The sequence below is a fragment of the Struthio camelus genome, chromosome 11, assembly GCF_040807025.1.
Source record: "Struthio camelus isolate bStrCam1 chromosome 11, bStrCam1.hap1, whole genome shotgun sequence".
NCBI classification, from domain to species: domain Eukaryota; kingdom Metazoa; phylum Chordata; class Aves; order Struthioniformes; family Struthionidae; genus Struthio; species Struthio camelus.
In genome coordinates, this window is record NC_090952.1 from 26959100 (window position 1) to 26984327 (window position 25228).

Genomic DNA, 25228 nt, shown 5'->3' on the forward strand with positions numbered 1-25228 from the left:
TGTTTTTGTCTTGAAATGGAAAATGCTGCAATATATTTAGGTTGATATGCTTGTCACTTTGCTCGGATGTAAATGTGAGCATAAATGAGGAACAGGAAGCAGGTTTTGTCTGATGTGTGCAGGACGTCTGTTTTATTGTTTAATTTGTAATTCTCATTATGTTTCTGTTGCAGTCCAGGAATGAAGGGAGCCCTTCCAGCATCTGAATTTTCTAATGGATGAATGCCTAGCCTCAGGGATAAACTATCAGCCTCCTATTGCAGAAACAGTGAGTTCCTGTTTAGTTTATTCTTTCATTAAAATGTTGTTTATTCTTCCTTCAGTTTAGGGGTAAGAGCCCTGTCTTTATTCTGAAAAATGACTAACAACTGCATGGTGCATGATGTGTTCCACAGGAATACTTTTCAGATGGTCAAAGTAAGGGATACAAAAGAGATGACAGAAAGAACATCCCTATGTCTCCCAAGATGCAACTTGGTCCCAGGTTTGAACAGGATCAAAGAACCTTTAGATAATATTCAAGGAAGGCTGAAAGTTTCAGTCAAAGTGTTCGTCAAGTACTATATAACTGCCTGTTACTCAACAGGGTTTTGACAGATTTGTTCTTGCATCACTGAAGATGTTGAGTCATCAACTGTTTAATTGCAGGCTTATATAAGCCCTTTGAAATTTCAGTTCAGCAGCGTGTCACATAGACACAGATCTGTAGTGATGGTCGGACACTCAGGGACATCCTGTTTTTGAAGCTCGCCTGAGGGTCACCTGCAAATTTTAGGTCCCCTGGACCAGAAGACGGTCCAAGCCAGCCTGGATGGGTCTCTGTCCCTGTAAGAGACTCTGGTTTAGAGCTGAGGTCTGTAGCCCAGCTTCCCTCCTCTTGGGAGTGGGAGGACCCAGACCATCTGGGTGAGATGCTGAGATGAATTTTACTCTGCTCAGATGACCCATCAGGAGTGCGGATCTAGGCAGGGATCTCTCCCCCTTCAGCTCTCTGCCAGCTTCTTTTTACCTTGGGTGCTCTAGCAGTCGAACAGTGTGCCTGCAAAAGCCTCCCCCACTGTGTCCATCTGCAGTATGTGTTTGCAGAGGCCAACATCAATGTCTTACTTCCTCTAATCTACTGGTAATGACCAAAATTACCACAGAAGCATTTTGTACTTTGTAGTAACAGTGAGCATGCAAGAAGTTCTCCTTACTCATCTCTAGATGGATGCTAGGGATGTTCTATATGGATTTAAGAAAACCACCTTGACTTTATTACCTCAATGCTAAAGCTGGACAGTGTCTAGACATATATGAAATGAACCTATTTGTGAGAGTCCTGCTTCTCTTTAGATTTCTCACAGTAGCATTATGTGTCATATTCACAACAATGATTAGATTTTCAACAGACCCTCAAAGTAGCGGCACTCTGCTTTTTTCCTAATTCTTGGTTATATTCCGAGAAAATGAAACCAAAATATGTCTGTTAACCAGTTAGTAAGGTAAAGGCTCTGAGTGCAATAAAAATCCACATTAAGGCCACCTGACACTCAGAAAAAGGTGCCCACGTTGATGTATATGAGACTATCTCACTTTCCATCTCACTGCAGCCAGATCTGCTCATGAAGAGCAATTAACTTACCTGAACTTATAGTGAGCTGAACTCAGGGCATATTGAAATCCGTTGGAGCATGGAGCACAGAATGCCTCTGAGAAGCCCGTTAAGTATTTCTCTGTACCTGAAGGCACCTCAGTAACCTAAAAAATATGTGCTCCATAATGGACTTTTAAAATCAAGTACATGGAAGATCAGAGCCTTAGATGCTTTTTCTGCTAGGGAAGAGACAGTGACAAACCACTCTGCTTAGTAGCTTCTTTAGAAGGATTTGGGCAAACTATTTGTTTTAACGGTTGTTGTCTTACATACCAGGAGGACCCCAAGAGCATGTTAGCTAGCAGTTTGTGTGTTTTAAGTAGTATGTCTGCAGCCTTGGTTTTTTTAGTACTGTAATCATTTGCTGTAGGCAATCTACAAGATGACAGCTGAAAAACTACTGTCATTTCTCCAAGACTGCCTGAGTAAACAAACTGGGTACTTTCTCCTGTGTGCATCTCTGTGTTTCTGTGTGCACGCTCGTTTTGTCTCCATCAAAGGCCGAGAAGAGCAGCAGATGCTCTATCTGGATGCCAAATGTATTTAAGGAGGAGTGTGTCCTTAAAATCAAAGATAGACCACTCCAGAGGTACGCTGTGTGTGCAGAGACACAGGTTCACTGAGCGCTCTCGGTGCAGCTTGTTTCTGTGTGCGGTCTGCTCCAAAGAGAGCTCTCTGCACAATCCCATCCCAGCACTCTGCAACTTCTCAGGACTGAAGGCAGCCCTGGCATGCAAATGAGAGATAAAACAGCCTGCCTCACTCCATCCCTCTGTGAGGGGTCGGCTGTGGGGTCCTCCACAGAGACTGCGTACCACAGCCCGAGCCTCGGCAGGGATGTGCCCGTAGCTCCGGGGAGGGAACTAGCTGTTGCTGTTTGCTCCCAGTCCATGCTACAGAACAGAGGGGTCTCCTGGTGCTCCTCAGCCCCTGAGCACATCCAAACTCTGGTTATAAAGCAAAAGCCAGACCACTATAGTAACCCAGACCGAGGTCCCGTGTTGCTGGGATCGCAGCAGTTCCCTCAAGGAACACGGAATTAATGGCAATGATAGTGACAGGGGGAGAGTGGGGTATATACCCCTCTGGCTCTGTACTGATGAGTCTCTTGTCCAAAAAGATTATCTTTTTTGTGTTTTTTCTTCGTATTCAGTGCCTTTTCAGCTTTTTTTATTGGCAATGAATCTTTTCCTATTCACTTGCTAAAATTGTACTGTCAGAGGCCTGGATAGTTTTGCACAAAAAGATGTGCAATGAGTAAGAGCTGTTGAGAGAGAAGTCTTGTGATAATGATTTCTTAGTGACAGGCAAATTCAGGCATCAGGTTAGAGAAAGCAGGCACATGTGAGAAACAGAGCCCTCCTATGTCTTCGGTGCAATGTAATTAAGCCTTTAAACTTGCTATACTTTTCACCCTGCTTTATAAGAGCAGCCTTTGTTATGACCAGGTGCAGCAGGTTGAATGACAGCCTTGCACAGACTCAGACCTCGAGTTGGACCTGTTGTGACAGAGCCGGCCTAAGGCAGACCTGTCCTCCCATTGCGACCAAGTTAATTACTTCTCTATTATTTTTCTTTCCTATTGCTTATTCCTGAAGATCATGGAAAACGTGACATCTCCACCACTTAGGTGGTTGTGGAGAGGTTCTTCAGGAAGAAGTCACAGCCTGTCCCGTAATTGTTTATCTTAATACCCGCCCATAAATTCAGCATAGTGACTTAATATACAAGCCTGCAAGCTGAGCAGCATGAGGTAATGTGTCAAGAGAGTTATGTACAGACCCTTCTGAAAAGCAATGAGTAGGTGTGGATGGAAGACTGGGTACCCTCTTGAGGGTTGTGGTAGTGGATGTGTGGAGGCAATTGAAAATAGCGCTGTTATGCTGTGAAATTCTTTCTGAGGAAGGAATTAGTCCTTGACTAATTGTCAAGAACTTCATTTTCTTTAGTGGCCTTTGGATAGGGACTCAAGTTTGTGAATCTGAGTAAAATGATTCTGTACAAATACAGTAAATTGCAGCCCCATATAAAGGGTTGGGAGCAGAGGGGAGGGAAATTTGACTTTAAAACTAATTAAGCTGAAATGTACTTTGGATTGTACTACAGAGCACACTGAACTTCTCTGTCCTGCTAGATACTTACATAGACCTGATTACAGTAACAGACTGTACTGAATGCTAAACTCAGATCTGAGGACTCTGTGTAGTCCTAATTAATTTCAGAAGAAATTATAGACCTTAAGAAATTAATTCCAGTCTACCTTTTATTAGACACTCTTTTGATAATAAGTTTTAATAATACAGCCTTTGCTAACTCTGGTTCCACATATCTGAATTCCTTCCTTGCTCTTGGTCCAAAACAGAATTTTGTTATTCAGTAGGATAAAACGTAGTAGGGCAGGCGTTGTCCTGAATCTAAGTAACTTCTCCGCGGTACCTAGGAATTGGTAATAGGTCAATGATTCTAAGCCCCAAGCATTATAATTAGCAGATATAGACAACTGAAATATTAAACTCATAGTTCATCAGTATTATATCACTAGATGGCCACATACAGATTGGCACCCAGGAATTTGTGAAGATCTAATCTGAAGATGTGTCAGTGTCCATCTGCAAAAGCCTAGATACCTTTCAAATCTGTCCTGTCACTAAATCCACTAGAATTGCAAGATTTTTATTTATACATCAATATAAATAAACAGGGAAATCTCTGCGCCTCAGCATTCCCATTTTTGGTATGATTTATCCTTCATTTGCATTGCTAAGGTTGATATTTGCACAGAAATTTTATCAAAGCTATTGGCTGTTTGCAGAAAGCTAAGTTTAAAGAATAGGAATATCTAACAAAGACATGATACAGTTAGCACAAATGGTAGTTTCAGCTTATTTTTCTGGGACTGAAGATCAAGTCTTGCTCTATACAGCTCTTGATAATTCACAATAAATCTGTGTTTTCTCTATCTCTTGTTATATTCATAGCATTCACCGCCCCTTCTTTGTCTGATCCGCCTGGAATTGTGAGTTGCAGAAGTGCAGACCTCTGCCACAGGGTTAGGCTGGCCACACTGTTCTTTTTAACTGAGGAGCAAATAGCACTTTGAAAGAAGGTGTTGTTACCAGTGCTGGAGATGCCTAATTCTTAATGCTTTTCTAGTCTGTGCTGACTTATCATTCATATGAAGTCAATTACAAATATGGATGAAGGACATAGCTTGTGTGACCTCCCTTTTGTTTGCTACAGCAGATAGTTAGTGGTTTCATAAGGTTGAGAGGAGTGTGAGGCAGCTACGCAACGTCTGAAACCTGTGAAATGCTAACCGTTCACATTAAATGTAGCCAGTGGAATAAACACCAGATGAACCACAAAACAACCCAGCTTGTACTGAGTTGTCTGAATTGGTGTGATTGATAGGCACAGAACACCAAGAGGCACCACCTGGGGAGGATATTTCTTTCCCACCAAAGCAGACATCTTTCTGACTATTTTTAGTCTTTAATTCTCTTCTGTTACTTCTAACATTCATGTTGTCATTATTTTTCGTTATCATATTTGGTCACCTTCCTCATTATTCATGCAGTCTTATGCTTCATTGCTCATTAAATTTGACTATGTTTCCACTGGTATGTTGCAATGGTTTAGGTTGTTACAGATTTGGTGGTTTTCATGCTTTATGTTGAAAATCTTAAGATATCTTTGTTGCTTCCTGAGATTTATCAAGACTGCTTTGGTGATTTCTAGTCAGAGTTTTCAAGAACCGTGTGGTATTAGCTGACTATAAACATAAATACCTATTTACCTGACGATGATGACTGATATATGATAGTAGCTTCTAATAGTTTAACAAATTCCTTCATCTTCTGTGTCCACAGTTACAGCTGTGTCAATGCCTTCAAGTCAAGATAAGGTCTTCATGCATCCTGCTTGCTTTTTCTATTAAAATTAAGAAGATGGTTAATATTAGAATAGACCAGACATCTGTATTCACCCCTCATAATACAGATCCCATTAAGTTCAGGGAGGATGACACTGTCTTGATAGAAACATGCATTCTCTTATATTCTAGCATAGCACACACACAGCGGCTTTTAGGTGTGAAATTGGTAACTGATTAGAAATGACATTGCTTTCGATTCTTACTGATTATTTAGCAGAATGAGATCTTGCTATGGTACCTAATTGCCGAGCCTTCGTAAGCATGTTCTGCGACGCACCGCATTGCCTTACAGCAATCAGTTCTTTGAGCGTAGGGAGCTGTATCTGATTGTGGCATGTGTTACCTCAGTAAATACCACTTGATTACCAAAATCATATTGGACTTTAACCATTATGCAAAACTTTTACAAGTTAAATTTTGGTAGTGACTAAACAGACTATGTATAGCAGACTATACTTAGCAGACCTTCTCCATCAAACCACATCTGACTTTATGTTTGTGATGGATACACGGAGGTAAAATTAACCTGTGAGAAGACACCTTCTGTTTTAAGCATTCATTTCCAAGAGCTCAAAGGAATAGTTAATAAATAAGTCCTGCTTTCTTTGGAGTCATCTGGAAATTTGATACAAAGTGCAAAGAAAGCTACCTCGAGCCCTGATGGAGAATTTTATGTTGCCATCAAGATCTTAAGAGTTAGTATCTCCACAGTGCTGTATAGTGCAGTGCAGGTTGTATTTTCTCTAGAGCCAGGAACAGAACCAGCACAAGGTGATTTTTGGGCCAGTACACTATATTCACATCGTTGCTGGAAATTGTTATATTTCACTGTGACATCACTAGTAAATTACTCTTTTTTTCTCCGCTTGCCACAGTGAGAATGCACAAAATGCAAGGAGGGTAATGATGCAGTATGTGTGAATGTGCTAAAAGTGCCTTAAGATATGATGAAAAAGGGAATACAAATTGTTTGTTTCAGTGCTCATTTTAATAAGCATCTATTAGGAAATGTAAAGTATGATGGTCATGTCGCTTTACATTGCAGATATGAAAATAGAGTCTGAACTGGATTTACAAAGCTGTCTAAGCATTTAATTGGCCCAGTAAGTACAGAAGATAGACGGTGAACATGCTAGAGCAATTTTTAAAACCCCAATAATGACCTATAATATTTTTGGTAGTCTGTCTAGCCTTAAGCCTCTGACCTGATTGCGTTTTACACTGACTAGCTGGAAAAAGAAACCTCTGAAGAACGACTGAAGGAATCGATCTTGTTTAGCAGGGAGGAAGAGGAGGAGCATGCATCTTCAGGTACATAGCAGGATGCTGCAGAGAGGAAGGGAATAGATAATGTAGGTGATGGAAGAAGTGATGGCTTTTATATGCAGAAGGCAAGGTCCAGGTTAGAGATTATGAAAAGTCTTTCAAACTCTAAGGATATGAAGCGTTAGGACAGATTGCCTGGAGAAGTTATTGATTTTCCACTGTGGGAAATCTTTCAGAGCAGGTCAGAACAATCTCTGTCGGGAATGACTCAGAAGGGCTGAGCCTGCCTTGATCCAGAGCAATGGACCGAATGATTTCCTGAGGTCCTTTCCAGCTCTGTTTTGACATGGTCCTGTGCTTTAGTAGTCTAAATGTGCCAATCGTCTGCACGGTTTGAATAAAGTTTTTCCTAAGGCAAAGCTTCTTGCTTTGTGAGCTCCCCTAATAAATCCATTTATTACCTCTTACAAAATCAGCAGGACCATTTTTCTTTATTCTCATTTACTCCTTTGTTGAACATATCCTTTCATTTTGTGTGTTGATCTTGGCACGTAAAGCACATTTTTTTTATCATTTTCTTGAGAAAAATAATGGGAAGAATGCATATTTTTATAATTCTTAGGGAAAAATATCCCCACAATTCACCAGAGCATAATTAGTTGAATTCCATCAAACTGATCATTAATGAACGCATGTTTTTTGCTCAGTTTTCTATAATGTCTTAAAATAATCATATCTCCAATTGATTTTAAGAGGAAAAATAGGTCTTAAAATTATGGCAAGACTTATTTCCAGTTTTACGTAAAGTCAAACTCTAAATTTTTTTTTTTTTTTATACTGAGGGCAGTGATTTCTGCTCAAATTGCTTAATCCATGCTTTTTGTAAGAATGTATAAGTTTAAAGTTCCATATTTTACTGTTCTTCATCTGAGAAAGCGTGGTGCTTCTGTTATAGAAAGGTCAGTCCCATAGGCAATAATGCAATACATAAATATGCATTGTAACGGCCTGTTCAAATCCTTCTGCTTCTTTGTAAAATCAGGGAAATAAATCAAACCCTGACTTTAGAGCAGGTGATGCAGTGATTGGGACACTATATAAAACTAGAAAGGACTAAAAAGTTTCTGTCACCAGTTTTAAAAAGACCTGTAGCAAGCTAGATCGAGCTGCTGTAGCCTAGGTTGTTAAAATGTCATTTTGGGTTTTGCTGGGCTGGGGTCCGTCACCCTAACTAGATGTGAAAGTGCTGGAGGCAGACCCGCAGCGAGGCGGGCGGGCGGGCAGAGCTGGGAAGGCCCCGGCAAACGGTCCGCTGGACCGCGATATTGCCGTATTCGAAATGTTAGAGGAGCTCAAAGCAGAAAAGAACGTTTATGGCTTCTTTCAATCATGTAGCCTCTACTTCAGAGTCGTTGGCAATAAGCGCAGTCTGGAGGCATCCTGCCTGGATTAGAATGGATCAAACTATTATTCAAACAGATGGAGTGTATGTAGCTCAGACTGGGAAATTCTTGTGGGCCTTTTCGCTGTTTTAAGAGGCTTTACTTGTGGATCTTTATTTAGATAAATCTTTTTGTTGTTCTTAGCAGAGAGAAATTAAGGTTTCTAGTGGGGCTGATTTATGGTCTATAATCTCTGCTAGTAAGAGAAAGGGAGTAGTGGGGAAGAAAGTGCTCATGAGAGGAGAAGGGAAAGAGAGCAAATGAATTCATTACAATAGCGTTTATTATATCATTGCAAGTTCTGAATGAAAATGACTGATCTGCTTTGCAGTCTGTCAGAATCTCATATTAGCATCAGATTATGAGAAAAGTAGATAATAGTTTCTCCAGGGATGATTTGCTTCTTAAAATCTATTTCTAAAACTTCAAGACAAATCTAGAGGACAGTTTGATATTGTCAGCAACAATCTGCATTATTAAAGCACTCTTTGACTATAGAGTGAGTCACACGTGAAGGCTGGACAGTGGCAGCCACGTGACGCTCAGACAGTAACATCTCCGTGGCTTTCCTTTGAAGTGGGAAGCAGGGGTTCCTTTATTGCCAATGGAGTGCACTTGAAATATTAAACAGGGTTTTAAATGACTTCTAAACTAAAGTCTTGGTGCAATCCTAACTTTACCTGTAGTTTTCACTCAGCTTTTCATTAAAAAAAAAAAACTCTGTGCTTTGTAATTTGGATCAATTATTTGTTCTCTGAAAATTGTTTTTGCTTTAGTAGTTTTGTCAATCAATACACCTTCTAAGTAGCCAAACACCACAAAATTTCCAGTAATAATGGAAGTCTTAAATGAAACTTTTCATTCACTCTGAATATGTGTGGATATTTTTCAGTTTGGATTAATAGTGAGAGAGAGAAAAAAATTGAGTATGAATTTGCTTTAGAAAGTTATGTTCCCGTTCTCTGACATTTGATGATTCATTGCACAAGCATTCTGAAAAGGTAATTTTAAGCCTATGTATACTGTACAAGCGTTCACATGCTGCTTACCAGAACAAAGTAACAGAGGCAAAAAGTAAATTGGACAAAGATCTGCATGTCTCACGCACGCTTGTGCTTGTTAGCAAATCAGTTTTCTGCTTTTGCACTTCATAGTGTCATCTCAGAGCTTCCCTTTGGATGGAACAGATGCTCATCACCAGTGGGGATACTTTTCTCTTACTCCTGGACTGACCTCATTTCACGACATTTGTTGTACGCCTTCCTTTCTCTTTTTTTTTTTGAAGGTTTTCACAGAAAACTTTGTTATCTAACTAAACTCCTATTCCTTTCTATGGGATCCAGGAACCTAATTGGCTTTCAGGCTTCTGGAAATTGTCCTTCATAAAACATTTCCCCATTTCTCTTGTGGTTTCTTTGTCTGCTGTAAACTGAAGGGATTTAGATTCAATACTTTGCTCTTGGTTTATTTCTACTTGAAACCTTTCTCAGATTGCTCATCACTATTTGTATACAACTCGTTTTTTGTCTTTGATGCAGCTAAATCAAATGCAGACAAAGCAGAGTAAATGTTATAGTTCTTAGCTAAATCTCCAGTGATTTGCCATTATAATTCACTGCAAAATGTTGTTGAAAAGAAAAGAGAAAAATCTTGGAACAGAATAGAAAACAGACACCCTATGAATGCAGCTTTGTTTTTAGGTTCTTCTAGGCTTGGATGCGGCTAGGGAGCAAGTCTGTTCCCGAGGACCGTTGCAGCAGGAGAGGAGTTCTGAATGAGTTGGCAGCTGGCACTCCGCAATCTTGGAGTTGTATTCATCCCACTGTTTGAGCTCCAGAATGCAATTACTATTTATTCACCATATACTGCAGTTGATTTACCCAGCTGAAAGAGTGAGGAGGCTGTTTTGTGTTATGTATGCAGTGGTTACTGTTTAGTGAAGTGGTAAGAGGAGAGAGGGGCTTGGTGTTGAGTGCGACTCCTTGTGCTTCTACAGCACTGAATGTTTGGTTTCTGAACCACATTGCATCAACTACTTTTTGAGTTTAACTGAAGGATCAGAGCTGCTTTCCATTTAAACTTTTTTTTGAAGTACGAAGTTCCGTGAATGGCTTAACAATTTTTTTAAGACTTTTGTACATTTAATGTATATATTTCTACACCATTTTATAATGCAAAATACTATTTTTATAGCTTATGGGAAAACAGGTACATAGTAGCATGGTTAGAGGAAATAACCATGGTAGATGCTGAAAGAGAGCACTAAGTAACATAGCAATTTTCACTGTAAAAGATCACCACTAAGCATTAAAGGTAGATTTTATTTACGAGGAAGAGACTGACAAGGTACAAAACAGAAATACAACAGAAATAGAACAGACAAGAGTCTAAATTAGAAAGTTCCAGTTGTGTGTCCTCACTGAGTGTATGTACTGAAATCCCAGTACCAGAACAACAGGCCTCATGATGTTATTATTTTATTAGTAGGAGTAAAAAGGAAACCAACTGGAAATGACAGATACAAGTGATATACATTACAGAAAATGATTTCTGATCTCAGACAGAGACTGAATATTCTAGTGCCTTAAAATAGAGTAAAGCAAGTGTATGAGTCATTTCATCCATCGAGCATAAGAAGAACAGCTATTAGCCAATGTGATAGGTGAAAACTAACTGGTATTGGACTACCTGGAAATTTTTTTTTGACATGTCAAAAACAAACCGTCTTACAGGGAAGAACCTTGTTCCATAATTCAAATTTACACCCGATTTAAATGATTTATTCCTACTACCTACCTATATTGAGCTCTACAGCTGTGTAATATATAAGGAAAATATGGCTGCAGCGTTAGCAAGCTTTTTTGGTACCTTGATGTATGGAAATTTTTTGATACATTGCTTTGCTGACTTGGCATGTTACAACAACTTAGTTACTCAACTCCGTTAGAGTTATTGGGTGGAAATTATCAGAGTATAAATGGAGGAAGTAAAGTTTATGCCGGTAAGCAGGCATTGCTAAGCTTCAGAGCATCTAGTTCGGTGCAAATAGCTGTCGAATGATCCAGAAGACTTGAGTTACACTGACACAGATTTTTTGTTAGTTTTAGCCTTCCCCCTAAAACTGCAGTTACAGAAAATGGCTGATGCCAGTGGTAGTGCTCAGATTGTTGCCAAGGACACTCCATCTCGGCAAAGAAAAAAGTCAGACTTTGGAAAGAACAGCGGTTGTTAATTGAAGCAGAAGATATAACATTGCATTGAAGTTCGTATGCAACTCTTCCTTTTTATCATTCACATAAAACTACCCTAGGTATGCAGCATCTGGCTCCCTCCTTGTCAAATGACATCTTTGAATGACTCGTTATGTACAGTACACTGAAGATGAATATCGGCATCTGTGCAACTTTTCAATATGGGTTTTAGCCTAAGTCACAGGTAAACTCGTTGCACAGAATAAGTATGAACATCTTGTACTTGATGTTAAAAGATACAGAAATAAATAAAATAAAATACATAAAATAAATAAAATACTCAGTACAAAGTGGCAAGATCGCCTGTGCCGTTTGTGAAAACATAGAATGATCAGGACTTTAAAAACGGATTGAGAATGTACAAAACTAATTTGGCAGAAAATTTATATTTAAAGTAACACTTTTTTTTTTTTATCCCTGGAAGAACCAAATAGTGACCAATATATTGCAGTTTGTACTTGGGAACAACAAGGAAATTAATTTGCTCTTCCTCACTATTATTGATTTTTTTCTTTTAACTAGGGAATTCTTTCAGTTCTGCTGTTACAGATGTTCACAATAGCATTCGTTGTCAAAACGCATCTGTTTGTTTGTTAAAAGATCCCACTAGATCTTGAAATCTCAGGCTTTTTTCTTTCTCGTCCCTTATCTTTGCTGTCGTTTTAATTATTACTTTAGTAATCTGCAAATTTACTTAAAGTTTAATGTAGAGTTCTGTTTTTTCCATCAACATTTTCCATAGGAATGAGAACTTCTTATTATATTTGTATATGTATGTGTATCTCGGCAGCTGCCAGAGGCGGGCAATAGTATAAAGTGGTGCAAAAACAGTGGCTTTAGCAAAATGGGAGTGCTGCGACAGCCCTGACTGTAGCTCCGATACCACCTTAAACCTATCGAAATAGGTGGAGGGCTGCAGGAGGGGGCTTGGCAGCCTGCCTGCCTGGCGGGGGTTCCTCCGTGTTTGCTCTCTGCCCCACGTGTGCTAGAGGCGCCTGGCAAGCCGCTGCCTGCACCTTTGCCTCCGAGGTATCCAGGGGCTCGTGGTAGTCTGGTGCCTTGGCAGAAGAGGAAAGAGTGGTTTAAGGGTGCTAACTTAATATTTCTGGGACTGTCACCTGTTTTATGGAGCAAGCATTGCTGCAAGGCGCATGCATCGCTTTTGCTTACCCTCGTGGCGCAATCCCAGTAACACTGCCCTCCTGCCAAGGAGGGAAATACCCCAAGGTGAAGGCACATGAGGATTTTATAAATTTGGCTGGGAGTGTTTAGATATGGAGGAAATCGATGGTGTCCCAGGCTTCTCTTCCGACCCACAGAAAGTTAACGACCCTTTGAAATGTTAATTTTGTGAGATGTGAGGAATACATAAACACAGTAAATGGCTATCAAAGTGGGAATGGGGGCATGCGTGACAGCCTTCGTAGTTTTTAAGGAAATGGCAGCAGCAGTCCTTGGCAGCGCCTGCTGCCTGCTGCACGGCCCAACTTCTGAGGTAGAACTGTCCGACTACAGCAGTGCTTGCACTGCATCAGCTGAGGGTTTCTTCCAGGCCTCCATCAGGATCATATCTTAAAAAAAATATGTGTTCTTACTCTGGCAGAAAACTATCTGTAAGAAATGTCATGGTGAATAAGTGTTGTACCTTGCAGAGGTTCAAGTTCCCGTATTTTCAAATGCTAAACGTGAAGGAGGCGATCGAAAGCCTTTCTCAGAGGAAATTGTTACTGGAAGTGTCCATCAGTGAACCAACCCATAATCCTGCACAGCTTTATGCAGACCCTTGCTCTAAAGCATGTTGGTAGTGGCACCCCCTCAGAACCTGGCAATTATAGAAACTTAGAAAAAATAATGGAAAAAATCAAAGAAAAATTTCTAAGCTAATATCACATGGGACTTTATCAACTGGGAGTTCACATCTGTGCAGCCGTGGAAAAATTCAGGCCTGCCCTGCTGTGGCTTTCAGGGCTCAGCAGCAGCACAATGCTGTGAGACAGGAGAGAAACTGGGGCAAAACACACAAACAGGTATCAGGGCATGGAGGGAATGGGTGAAAGGGGTTTACGCGATGGCAGGACGTGTGCATGAGGAGAAGACAGTAGCATCTCCTTCGCCTTGCAGTCTGGTCTCTCTAGGCCAGAGGCAGGCACAGCGCTGCTGCTCATACTCAGGGAGAGCAGGCAGGGGGATGGAAAGAGTTTCTCCTTAGCTTTATTTTTCTGCTGATGTAGAAAGCAAAACATGCATAGCAGGAGTGTTCTTAAGTGAGTCCTCTTGGGGTCCCAAAGAAAATATTTTTAAAAGAAATACATTGGCTTTTTAAGAACAGTTTTCCTAGTGGGACATTTATGACATGAATGCTTCCTATTTTTCACAATATTTCTATCCAAAACTGTCCCTAATGAAGGTAGTGGCTGATTTAATATGATTTGATAACACTGTCTCCAGTGCAACGTGCTTGTCAGCCTGCCTTTCCTTCGGCCAGTTTCCAATGTGTTCATAACCAGTGCAAGTTGTCCCTTGTTGCCGGTAAAAGTTGATTCATTCTGACTCATAGCTGCATGTCCTGTTTGTGAGGAGTAATACAATAGTAACATATTCGGTGACGGAGGCAGCGTGTACTCCCTCAAGTAGGTACAGTCTCTACTTCCTTTATTAAGCATAATAGACCAAATTCATCCCGTGTATTGCTCCATTGACTTCACTGTGTGGGTAGGGACAGGTAGAGTTTGGCTCAACATGTGCATTTCGAATGATCTTCAGATGTGCCTAGCAGATGTGTTCGCATCCTTGTGAAACATACTTTGGTGCTCTAAACATAGTGCTGAAATGACAGCTATTGTAGCTGCTGGAGTTTCCTTTTTAGCAGTTTTCGCAAAAGGTAAGGGAAATTCACCTTTTGGGATGGAAACTCTAGAGTATGCGCATTTCCTCTTTTCTATTTTTGCCTTTTTTTTTTTTTTAAGTTGCTGTTAAAAGCAGTCTAGTTTGAGTGTGAGCACAGGAACAGCAAACACTCTGCATCTTACACAAAAACACAGTAACCGTGGGGTTTTTTTTTAAGCTGGATTGCTTAAACTACCAATTGGGAAATCATGAATCTGGGTTTTCACATTTTAGCAGTTTCTTTTCTTGCAGCGTACAAGAAATTGATCCGTGTTCTTGTAGATTCACTCCTTGATTTGTTCAAATGGCTGCTTCACGGTCTGTGTTTATAGGTGCTGAAGGATGTTGAAGAGCTTTTCTCGGTCCTCCCTGTTGAAGATCCAAGGGCCATTCTGTTTTCCCCGTTTTCACTTAAAACTGAACTTTATTGTAACAAAGAAATTTAAGACTGAATTTGACCTCCCATGTGTAACGACACAGACCCATTTCTAATGAAAGGCAAGGTGTTAATTATTTTACACAGCACAGCACAGCAACGTGCTGTTCAGATTGGATCAGTCTGTCTCCAAAAGGTACCATGCCAGCATCTGCATTTTATGGAAAAAAAGAAGTAGCATCTCTGTTCTCTGGGAAAGTCTCAGTATCTTTTTTATTCTTCACAAAAGTAAGGCAAGCAAGCGCAATGATTTCCCCTATAGTTCTTAATAGAAAATCCTATTTCTAAAGTGTTAGGACAGCAGGAACCTGAAGAAAGCTTCAGAGGCACTGCACAATGGTTAGTGAACTTTTGTTGATGCCTTTCAGATGAAATTGTGGGCAAAATTCAACAAAAAGGCCACAATTAATATAATAAAGTGTGATTATCAGGTCATACTGTGTGCTGCAAAGAACACTTTTTACTTTTATTTAATTTTTAATAAGCAGTTTAGAGCTTCTGAGGCATGAATCAAACATGAAGTTGGAAAATTCCAAGACTGGTTTCCAAAAGCAGTCTTATTTCTATTCTCTTGTGTGCTCGGATGACATATTCTGAGATGTCACACCATTAGCTTGAGTAACAGTTCTCATGGATGTCAGTGAGAAAATCTATTTAAAAATTAGGGCACTAGCTGGCCTTATTGGAGATTTCTGTTATGTGATCTTCCTGGTGAGGAAGAGCTTATATAATTTCTTTTTAACTTACAAGGTGAACTAATACTCATACTGAGTCAAGTGTATTAATTTTACTAAAGCTGCTATGTTAAACCTGGGGGCTGCTGCTCTTCTAGTCAGCATCTAGCAGCCAGTGATTAGAGGACAAGAATGGATACAGCAGATAAACCATCATTATACCACTCCTAACGTAAAGTGGAGACATGCAATATCTGTTGTTAAAGAGATGGGGTAACGAGTTGTGGACATGAATCTTCCTCAGTGCACCACTCCACCATCTAAGGAGCATTTGCACTGCAGTACACACAGTGGCATCACCGTAACGTTGCTGAAAGGGGAGGGCTGTGTGGTGGCACACTAGTTCTTAGCAAAACCACGTTCTCAGATCTCCATTGCTATTTTGTCTCCAAAGTATGTTCTTCAAAAGGTGGATATTTCTGTGTTTAATTCTGGTGCACTGCAAAAGGAAGAGAAATAATCATGTCAGTCTCTCTGAGGGATGAAGATGACATGTTAGCTGAAGCTGGCAGTAAGAGGCCATGGTCTCCATCAGTGAGGGCAGCAAGCTGGAAGGCTCTCAGTAACTTTTTGCACTGCACTGGAGTAATTGTACAGCAAAAAGACTATTTTGCTAGCTATTTTATACATAGTTTAACTCTAAAATGGGTACTTTTAAAATCATTTGCCCAATTTTTTAAATGGAGCCTGCCAGGAAAAATAGCTGAAGTGGAGAATATTAAGAACCGAGGGGCAGGGAAAATAAACATTCTTGATAGCACTGTACATATGCTGCTTGTTCTGTGCTGAAATGGGAACATTCAGGCACTTTCTCAAAAAGAAGCAATTAACACTTTTTAAATAGCTATATTATGCAGTCAGAAAAACTGCTGTGCTTACCGCAGTTGGAAGTGTATTAGGTTTATTCACTCTAACCAAATGGATTTTGTTTAAGACAGGGAGCAGATAAAACACTCTAAAACTAAACTTTGGGTTAATGTTAGTGAATACATACATCTGACCGAAGAGTGAAGATAGGTTGGTTAACACGCACAGCAGATATTAACAGGTTTGCTACATAAATCATAGGGTGTCTCTAATTCTTAATAATAGATAGTAATTATTAGATTAGGCAAAGTAGAAGAGTTTTGTAATTTTAAACACAAGACGCTTCTCATTTGCATTGCAGTTTCCGTAATTCCTGTCCCAGTATCTTCAGAGTTGAAATATTTCAGGAGCATGCATGTTGCATGTATCTTCATTTCACAGGTAGCAGGAAATTTATCTACATGTAAAACATGTCCACTATAATTATATAAACTCAATATGCATAACACAGCATTCTGACCCCCCCCCAAACTGCACCTGAGAAAATTCCCCCGTGAGACAAGTGACTAAGATGAAGGAGAAGATATAAATGGCTAAGGCAAAGATGCAGATATTAAACGTGGCCTGACATATGGTTAATCAGAACGGAACTGAAAATTCAGAGCGGTGTTTCACCTCTAGGTCATTGAAAATCTAGCCTGGAAGAGGGCCAAAGCAGCAGAGACTGATACTTATTTCTTCAGTCAAAAAACCTGATGAATAAATGTGCAGAAACCTGATATTCCAGCAGCTTACCTCAAAGCAGGTAAATTCGACCAAACCAGCATCCTGTGTCCCTTAGCATAATTGCTACTCTTGTATCAGACCTTGGGGAGCTATATGGTCCTCTAGACTCAGCAGCCTACCTCTGAAAGGTTCCCCCCTCCCCAGAAATAGCTGGATCCACTCTCTCTTTTTGCTAGCTTCCCACCAACACCACAAACCCCAACCACCACAAACTCTCCCCTGTAGTAGGTACTCCTTACCTTCCCACCCTTCTCCTCACTGTCTTCCCTGAATGCATCTCTTTATCTTTACTCACAATCCTTTCCCAATAATATCTCCCTCCCTGATATTTTTTTAACTTTGTGTTTTTATTACTAAAGAAACCTTAAAACAAAGACAAAAGTAGATGCACCAGCATGAATGTATCTTACACCATGCCTTTCTTTGACCTGCTTGCTGCATCTGCATACTTGCTAACTTCCTCCACTCTTCATCCGTCTTTTACTGAAGGGAAGGAATAGTTTCAGGGTTAGTTCTTTTTCCTGTAAATGTTCTTATGCAGAAGCTCAGACCACGTGTCTGGAGAGTGCCCACCTCAAACTCCCAATTTTGAATGGACCATTGGCATATTCTTACAACACAGATAATAACAGGCTACATCATCACCTGGTCATCGTAAGTAAATTAACCTTGGTTTTCTAAAGCCTAAAGCTTCAACCTATGAGTAAGCAGATAGGCCACTTCAGTATGCCGCACCTGCTATGTGGATGGAGCATGGTAGATTACAACCATCAGCAGATTACGAAGAATGGTGTGTATATAACTCAGAGATTTAGCAAAGGTTTTGATTCAAACTTATTAATAATAGCAATAATAGGAAGTTTTTACCTCACCTCTCAAAACTGTAGAGATGCTGATTGGAAGGGACCTGTGGGGGTCATCTAGTTCAGCGTCCTGCTTGGCACCCAGCTATTGCCAACACCAGATCAGGTCAGCTGTGGCTTTTAGTCGAGTCTTGGAAAACTTCAAGGACCGACGCTTTGCCGCCGCTATGGGGAACCTGCACTACTTTCTTTATGGAAGAGTTTTTTTGTAATGTCCAATCTAAGCATCCTGAGCCACACCTTTATATCATGTCCATCACAGCAGCATGCCTCACTGCAAGCCTGGACAGAGAGTCTTCTGCCCCAGTGCTGAAACGCCCTATTCCCATAGCTGGAGGAGCAGGATGATCTTGGGGAGCTCCTCACTTACTCGAGTCCCTTGATGATATCCTCCACAGCGATATCTTCCTGAGTACAGCTGCTTAGTTGCTCCCGGACAGGGTCTGGGAGCCAGTCATAGGGCACTCTTCAGCCATAGACGCCAGTAAAATGCTCAGACTGTATTTTCTGAGATCAGAATATGCCTTCTTTTCCTTTTCATCTCCTCTGTTTCCCTGAGTCACAAAGTGAAATGGGATGTAGACTGGAATTTCTTTGGAGAGTCTTTCTTGGTGGATTCTGAACCACTCCTGGCCTGTAAAGCGGCGCTTAAAGTTCACAGAAATAAGGAACAGTATTCCCTCTGTTTCCAAGTACTGTTTTAAGAGACAGCAAAAATACCCTTAGTATTTTTCTCCTTTTTCTTTTTTTTTTTTTTTTTTTTACAAATAAGAAATTGCTGAAATGTGATTGGAGCATTATGAGGTGGCTTTTGAGAGGCAAGGGATCTAAGAGACAATTTTCTATTAGAGATTTGGCAGATACTGCGAAAATGCAAGTGACGGCCAGCTGTAGCCTAAGACTCAAGACACTTACTTTATTTTTGTTCCAATTTTCCATATTTTAACCATACTTAGTTAAAAGTTTAAAAAAAGTAAATATAGCAAATTTGCATCAGTGTCATGTGTAGGAGAGAAATATACACAGTATTTTTTAAATTTTTTTCTTAGAGCTGTTGAAAAAACACTGGAAGAAGATTTTGAAACAGGCACACCATATATATACCTTCATACAAGAAAGTAAGCCTGCTTTCTTGTGCGATCGCATAATAGTGTTAAAAAGAAATAAGTCTTATTTCCATATTCAGTCATTCCTTGCACGTTGTTTAGCGATTGTTGAATCGAATTTCATTTCGGCTGGTTGTGAAGCAGTGACAGGTGCAGAATATCCTCTTTTTGTTTTCATGGCAGATGCAAGCAGGGGAGAGAGCAATATGTTTCTAGTCCATAATGCATCAATAGAATAATGTTAAATTAAGACTAAAACACTTTTGATGAATAAAGGCAGAAGTACACATTTCCAGGAAGAAAATGACTTCCACACAAAACTGAAGTTTTTCAAACTTGCAAAATATGAATTTGTTTTAAAGTCAGACACTTATAATTTATTTTAATGTTCTTGTAACTTATGTGGCAATTGACAACCAATCAAAATATAGTGAAAGGCTAGATTTTCTTATAGTGCGATTTATACCTAGTCATAAATTGACTTGGTCAGCTAAAAGCAACCAAAATAGCAGGGAAATAGCTTTGAAGAAAATCAAGCTACATGTACTGTTTCCTCAAAGTTGATACAGACACAGACAAAACTAGCTTGCATGGCAGAAAATGTCTATTTGTTAGACACTACAGGAAAAACTATTTCCTTACCTGAACATGACAGTAAGACCTGATGTCTGAGACCCACTGGCACTTCTGTGATAATAACTATACAAACTCCTGATGGTTAACATTAGAGGATATACTTGGTTGAGGAAAGGTAAAGCTACTTCTCCTCCTTTTGCTTTGTACAGTCAAGCTTTCCTGGGCACACGAGCAGGAGTGTCAGAAAAACTTGCTCGGAATTTGGAAGCCTCTTAGAGTTCTTGTCTGTTCTGTAAGTCCCAAGGTGCAGCTAGGCATCCCGCCTGGACAGGCGTCAGCCGGAGAGCAGGTGGGGTAAGAGTCTTCAGCTGGGACTTTCAAAACATTCCTAAAATGGCAATGTTACAACTTTGCAAGGGGTGATAGTCTAAATGTGGGACTTTTTTTTTTTTTTGTATTTTTTATCCTATAAATACGTTACCTTGAAACACTTCAGATGCATCTTGTTGTTAAAATTTTCTAATTAATTCATTTATCGAATTAACAAACATAAAATAACTAAAGAATCTCCGTTCCTGTAGTACCAGCATGGTTTTTAACAGCAGTTTTCCCCCTCTCCTCCTTGCCACTCCATTGTCTGGAAAAAGCAAATTTGAATGCTACCGCAGCTCAGGGCTCTCTCCAGCACAGTTTCCCACTGTCGCTCCACTCTGACAGATCTGGCTGGCTTGATGAAATCATTTGGCCTAGCACATCTGTGCGTTATATGAAGTGGAACTTGAATGTCAAAATCTTTTAATAGTTAATGGCTCTACAGTGATGACATGTGATCCGTATTTTCTCCTCCCTAGTCTACCTCCAGATAGAAACTAGAATAGCAGGTGCAGCTGCTTCTCTTATCCATCAGCAAAACTATGGATTCCCAAGTATGTTAGAGATATTCCTTAAAAACCGCAGTGGATGTCGGTATTAGTGCTGTGCTCTAGCACACAGCCAGATATTCTGTTTGGATCTGACACTTCAGGCCTGGGCTGTAACAGATGTTTCCCTCTGTAATCTAAATTTTAGCTTAGAGCACATGAAAGTGTCACCACTCCTTGGTTCCCCTTCCAGACTCCCATAGCAACCTTGGAAATCTGAGAATGAATAAGTTGGTGGCAGAAGATCGGATATGAATTTTGTGCAGCGTTAGCATCACAAGTGAAGTTGGGGAGTAGCTAGTTTTCTCCTTCTGTGAAGATTTTCAGGATTATGAAATGTCCCTGTCCCCTATCAGGAAATTCAGAAAATCCAGTTTGTTTCAAATGGTTTCATCATAATTTAATATTTCATATATCTGTTATTACTGAATGTTTTTTATTATTTTTCACTTTAAATGGCTATTTTTCATTTAGAAAAGGGCAAAATAAAGGGTTCCAGCAATTTCAAAATGCTGTTTTGAAAAAAAAGTGATGTCCTGAAAACAAATTTACCATGAAAGAATGTGGCTTCGATTAATTGATAAAAACAATTGGTTGAAAAATTCCTGAGCACATCTAGTATTGGCAAAGAACAGTGGTAGTGAGATAAATCAAATGTCTGAATGTGAAGATACTTTTCACTCTTGTCTGTAAAAGCTCTGTGGGTGTGGCATTAGTTTTGGGCGTAGACAGATATGTAAGCATACACTTAACAGCAAAGGAAAACCTGAATGGTGGTTTCTGGAATGGGCTGCTTCTCAAGGTGCACGCTCTGTTTAAATTTATCTGGTCAGGAATAAGATGTTAGTTGCAATTTCACTTGAATTCAATTGCTGTATTGCTTTTTCAGCAGGCGACACGCAGCATACCGAAATTACTCTCCTATGTAGTTACAACACATGTAGCCACTTAGCCACTTGGCAACAATAACACTGTTGATCGGACTTGTCCAGCCCAGCTGCCGAATAGATAACCAAGAACTAATATCTTGACTGGGATTACTCATACCTCAGTGAGGTATGATTTATGTATGAATTCACACATATTCCTTCTGGAATAGCCACAACAGATGGACCGCTCTGGAAAACTATAAATTCTTCACTTAGGCACCTCCTGAGAGGAAGGGCTGCTTCCACTGATGCAGCTACTAAACCTGGGAAATCTTGTGCCATATTTATTCTCCTGGGCACTTTGCAATGCCTGGATATAATTACCTCAGCAACTGATGAGTGAATAGCCCAAAGTACCCAAGTGATATGTTAAGTGAAGCAAATGAATCAATTAAGGAGGGAAGAGATCATAAATGTCACATTGCTACGAAAATAAATTAAAATCATTGTCTAAATCTATGTTGCAAGAGATGATGTGGATTATTATTAATACAATTCCCTTATGGTCTGCAGTGCTTTGCACAACAAAGAGAGGCCATTGTCTGTGGCAGAGGCGCCAGCAGCGGGCACAAGCGTCCAAATGGCACATGAGCTCCTTCCTGGCACACAGGGAAAAATGAGCTGCTGCCTGTTTTCCAGAGAGGACGGGGATGACTATTTGGGCCAGGGACACGTGAAAGGAAGAAGCTTGGACTCATGACTCCTCCTGGCTCAATGTGGTGTTAGGGACTTCAGTAGGTCCTGTGCCAGCATATAGCACAGCTCTCCTTCTTTAGCAGCATTCAGGGACGTTGGATCTCAACTAAACAATACAGTAAATAATGCAGATGGACAAAGGCCATGTAATTTTACGAAGAACTCGCATCTGGCAATTAATTTCAAGTTGCTTATTTGGCTTGACCAGATGATTTATTTCTGAATCTTCGGAGTTACCTGGAGCAAGAGCAGATGGCAAGGAAAATGTGTTTGAAAGGCAAATCTGAAGATGCATTCGGAAAAGAAAAGGTGCCAAGACAGAGGAAGGCGGAAGGATTAAATGAGTTGAAATCCTGATTCACAAATTCATTGACAATTCTGCAATAGACTTAGATCTATGTCCAGGCTTTCAGCAAAGAGGGAAGACTGGACAGAGCTATGGTAGCTTGGTGTGCAAGGGACAGGAATCCACTTCGTGGCAGAGTAATGGAGACTGTAGAAAAGGATGTAGAATAAAAGGGGAGTTTGAATTTGCATGAAGACTTTGAGATGTCTTCAAGTCAAGGTTAAGCAGAAAGGAAGAGCAGCAGGCAGGTTGCTAGTCACAGCACAGTGATTGCAGTAAGAGGAAAAGTACAGGGGACATCATGGTGAAAAAGCAAAGGCCAAGAGCTGCTCAGCCTTCACCATCACTTTGCAAACCTATCATCCCAAGCAGATAGCAGTGTCTGGAGTGAACTTCTACAGCAGTTTCCCTTCGAGCAGGCATAACCTCCTCCTGTAGTGACTGATTGACTTTATTGCCTTCATGGCTGACATTTCAAGCCAGCCTGCACTAAGCAACCTTCTCTGGAAGCTGTATTTCCTTTCTGAACTGCAATTTTTATACAGTTAGGTTCTATTGGCAGCTAGCCATTTCTGTCAGAATAACCAATGTATTGTCTTCTCCTAAGGTATTTTAAAACAAGGGCTACAATGGGAACTATTTCTGCTTTTTTGCATGCACCTTTCCTAATTGCCTAGATGATTTAAGCTAGAGTAGGGCAGGAAGCCTTCTGAAACCTCAGGGGAAGTTGTTGACATCTTGAAAGTTTTCCTCTTCTGAGTTTAGGTGAAACATCAGTCTCAACTTTTTGTGTGCTAAAATTCTGGAAAGAAAAGTAACAGCCCAGATCACTCATGGTGTTCAACTTACAGTTAAACCATTTAAGGAAGTACTATACTTACATAACAAAAAGTTACTTTAGCATTGAAAGAACCTTTCATTTAAAATGTTGAACATGTCAGCTAGAAATATTTCCTTTTTTCTTTTGTCAAAACTCATCCTACCTAATGGGAATATTTCCCATCCCTAAATGGGAATATTTCACCATCTTCTTCCCAGATGTCCCAGCAATGTCAGAAACAGACAGAGAAAGGGGCTACTTACATTCAGTGATGTACATTGTAGAGATGGGATTACATGAGAGCTTCACTTCTAGCAGGTAGAGCCAGCATGCTAACACAGGCAGCCAGGCTATTTTAAACCATTTATCACAAAATCGCAGCCCTTTTCCCACCCTGGTTGTTGTTTTCAGCTGGAGATTTCTGCCCTCAGGATCTGCCAACTGAACCATTTATCTGAAAGCATTACCATCAAAAGGAGGCTAGTTAGCCTACACGTTTGAATTAGGAGGCTTTTGCTAGCTCAGCTCTTGTGACAGAGATGGGTTACGGAGCGCTCACTAGGAGCTGTGGGACAGGGCACAGCTAGGAGCCATCCAAGGTGCTTCCACTTCTCCAGCACAGCTGGAGTCAGAGGAAGACAAGGATCATGCCCTTCCTCATCAAACAGCGGTGACGAGCTCTCTGTGCCATGGAGGCTATTCAGAGGAAATGAGAAAGGACCACCTTCCAACAATTAAAACCCTGAGAAAAACAATCTGAAGCAATCTCAGTTCATAAATAATCTGCGAGTTAGAGCACAAAAGGCACAAACCCTGGGTCTCTGTTTGTCTGATAATGGCCACGTTTCAGTGCACAGATGAAAGCTGAGCCTCCCAATCAACTTCACCCCGAACTGGCTTATTTCCACAAGCCTTCCGTATAATTAAAGTATTTTATGCATAGTAATGGTTGTGCTAATTAAATGTTGCTGTTTATTATTAAGTAATGAAACTCATTAGCATACACTATTCAGCTGAGATGCTTGCAGTTCACTTTGCATCTGTAAAGTCTGTCCCTGGCTGTGCTGTGCTCTACCTAGCTAACCTGCAAATTTGTAACTTCTAAAGGTTTCATCCTTTGAGATGCTGAGCACAGCATCTGCAGAGCAAGGCACTTCAAAACAGCCTTAATGCTATGAGAAGGTCAGTCCCATCAGTGCCCTTAAAGCTAAGCACATGGCTAAATATTTTATCCAGAGCCGCATCCTGACCTGCTTCAAGGGTTATGTGCTGGGTGAGCAAGCAGCGGAAGCGAGGGGGCAGGTGGCCTGAGCGGGGCAGTGCTGTCCGGCAGCCCCCAGCGTTTTCCTCAGCCTACCAGGAGGGGAATGCAGGGCTGAGAGCGGCTTGGCCAAGCCGCTCCCAAATGATGGCCTCCTCAGTTTCTCAACAGTGAGCGGAGCTGACACGTCCTTCCAGCCCTGAAATGTCTTCCTTTTGTTCCCCATCCTTTTGCTCTGTTATTCTCGTTTTCTGTTGGGTAGTTTTCTCCTTACTTTTGAAGCCTTGCTCTTACTCATTGTGCTTCTGTCAGCTTGGACTAAAATTTCAGGCCAATCCAAACTTCCCCAAAACTTTTGACAAAAATCCCCTCCTGGGCTCTGTTCCAGCCTCCTTCAAAAATCAAGAGGGAGCTCATGCTCCTAGCCTGACTGCAGAAGCAAGGCCAAGCCCTCGCTTCTGGCATGTCACCCCACAACATCGCCACCTGCTTGGGTTACCTGGACAAGCCCCAGGGAGAGCAGGCCAAGAAAT

The 25228-nt window shown here is 40.6% G+C and overlaps 1 long non-coding RNA gene across 1 annotated transcript in view; it reads left to right on the plus strand.

The window, feature by feature from the left end:
- The first annotated feature begins 204 nt into the window (after nucleotides 1-204).
- Nucleotides 205-25228, plus strand: part of LOC138068701 (uncharacterized) — a 42895-nt gene continuing 17871 nt past the window's right edge. Inside the window, exon 1 of the long non-coding RNA XR_011143391.1 lies at nucleotides 205-268. This is a non-coding gene — a long non-coding RNA (uncharacterized lncRNA). The remainder of the gene's footprint in view (nucleotides 269-25228) is intronic.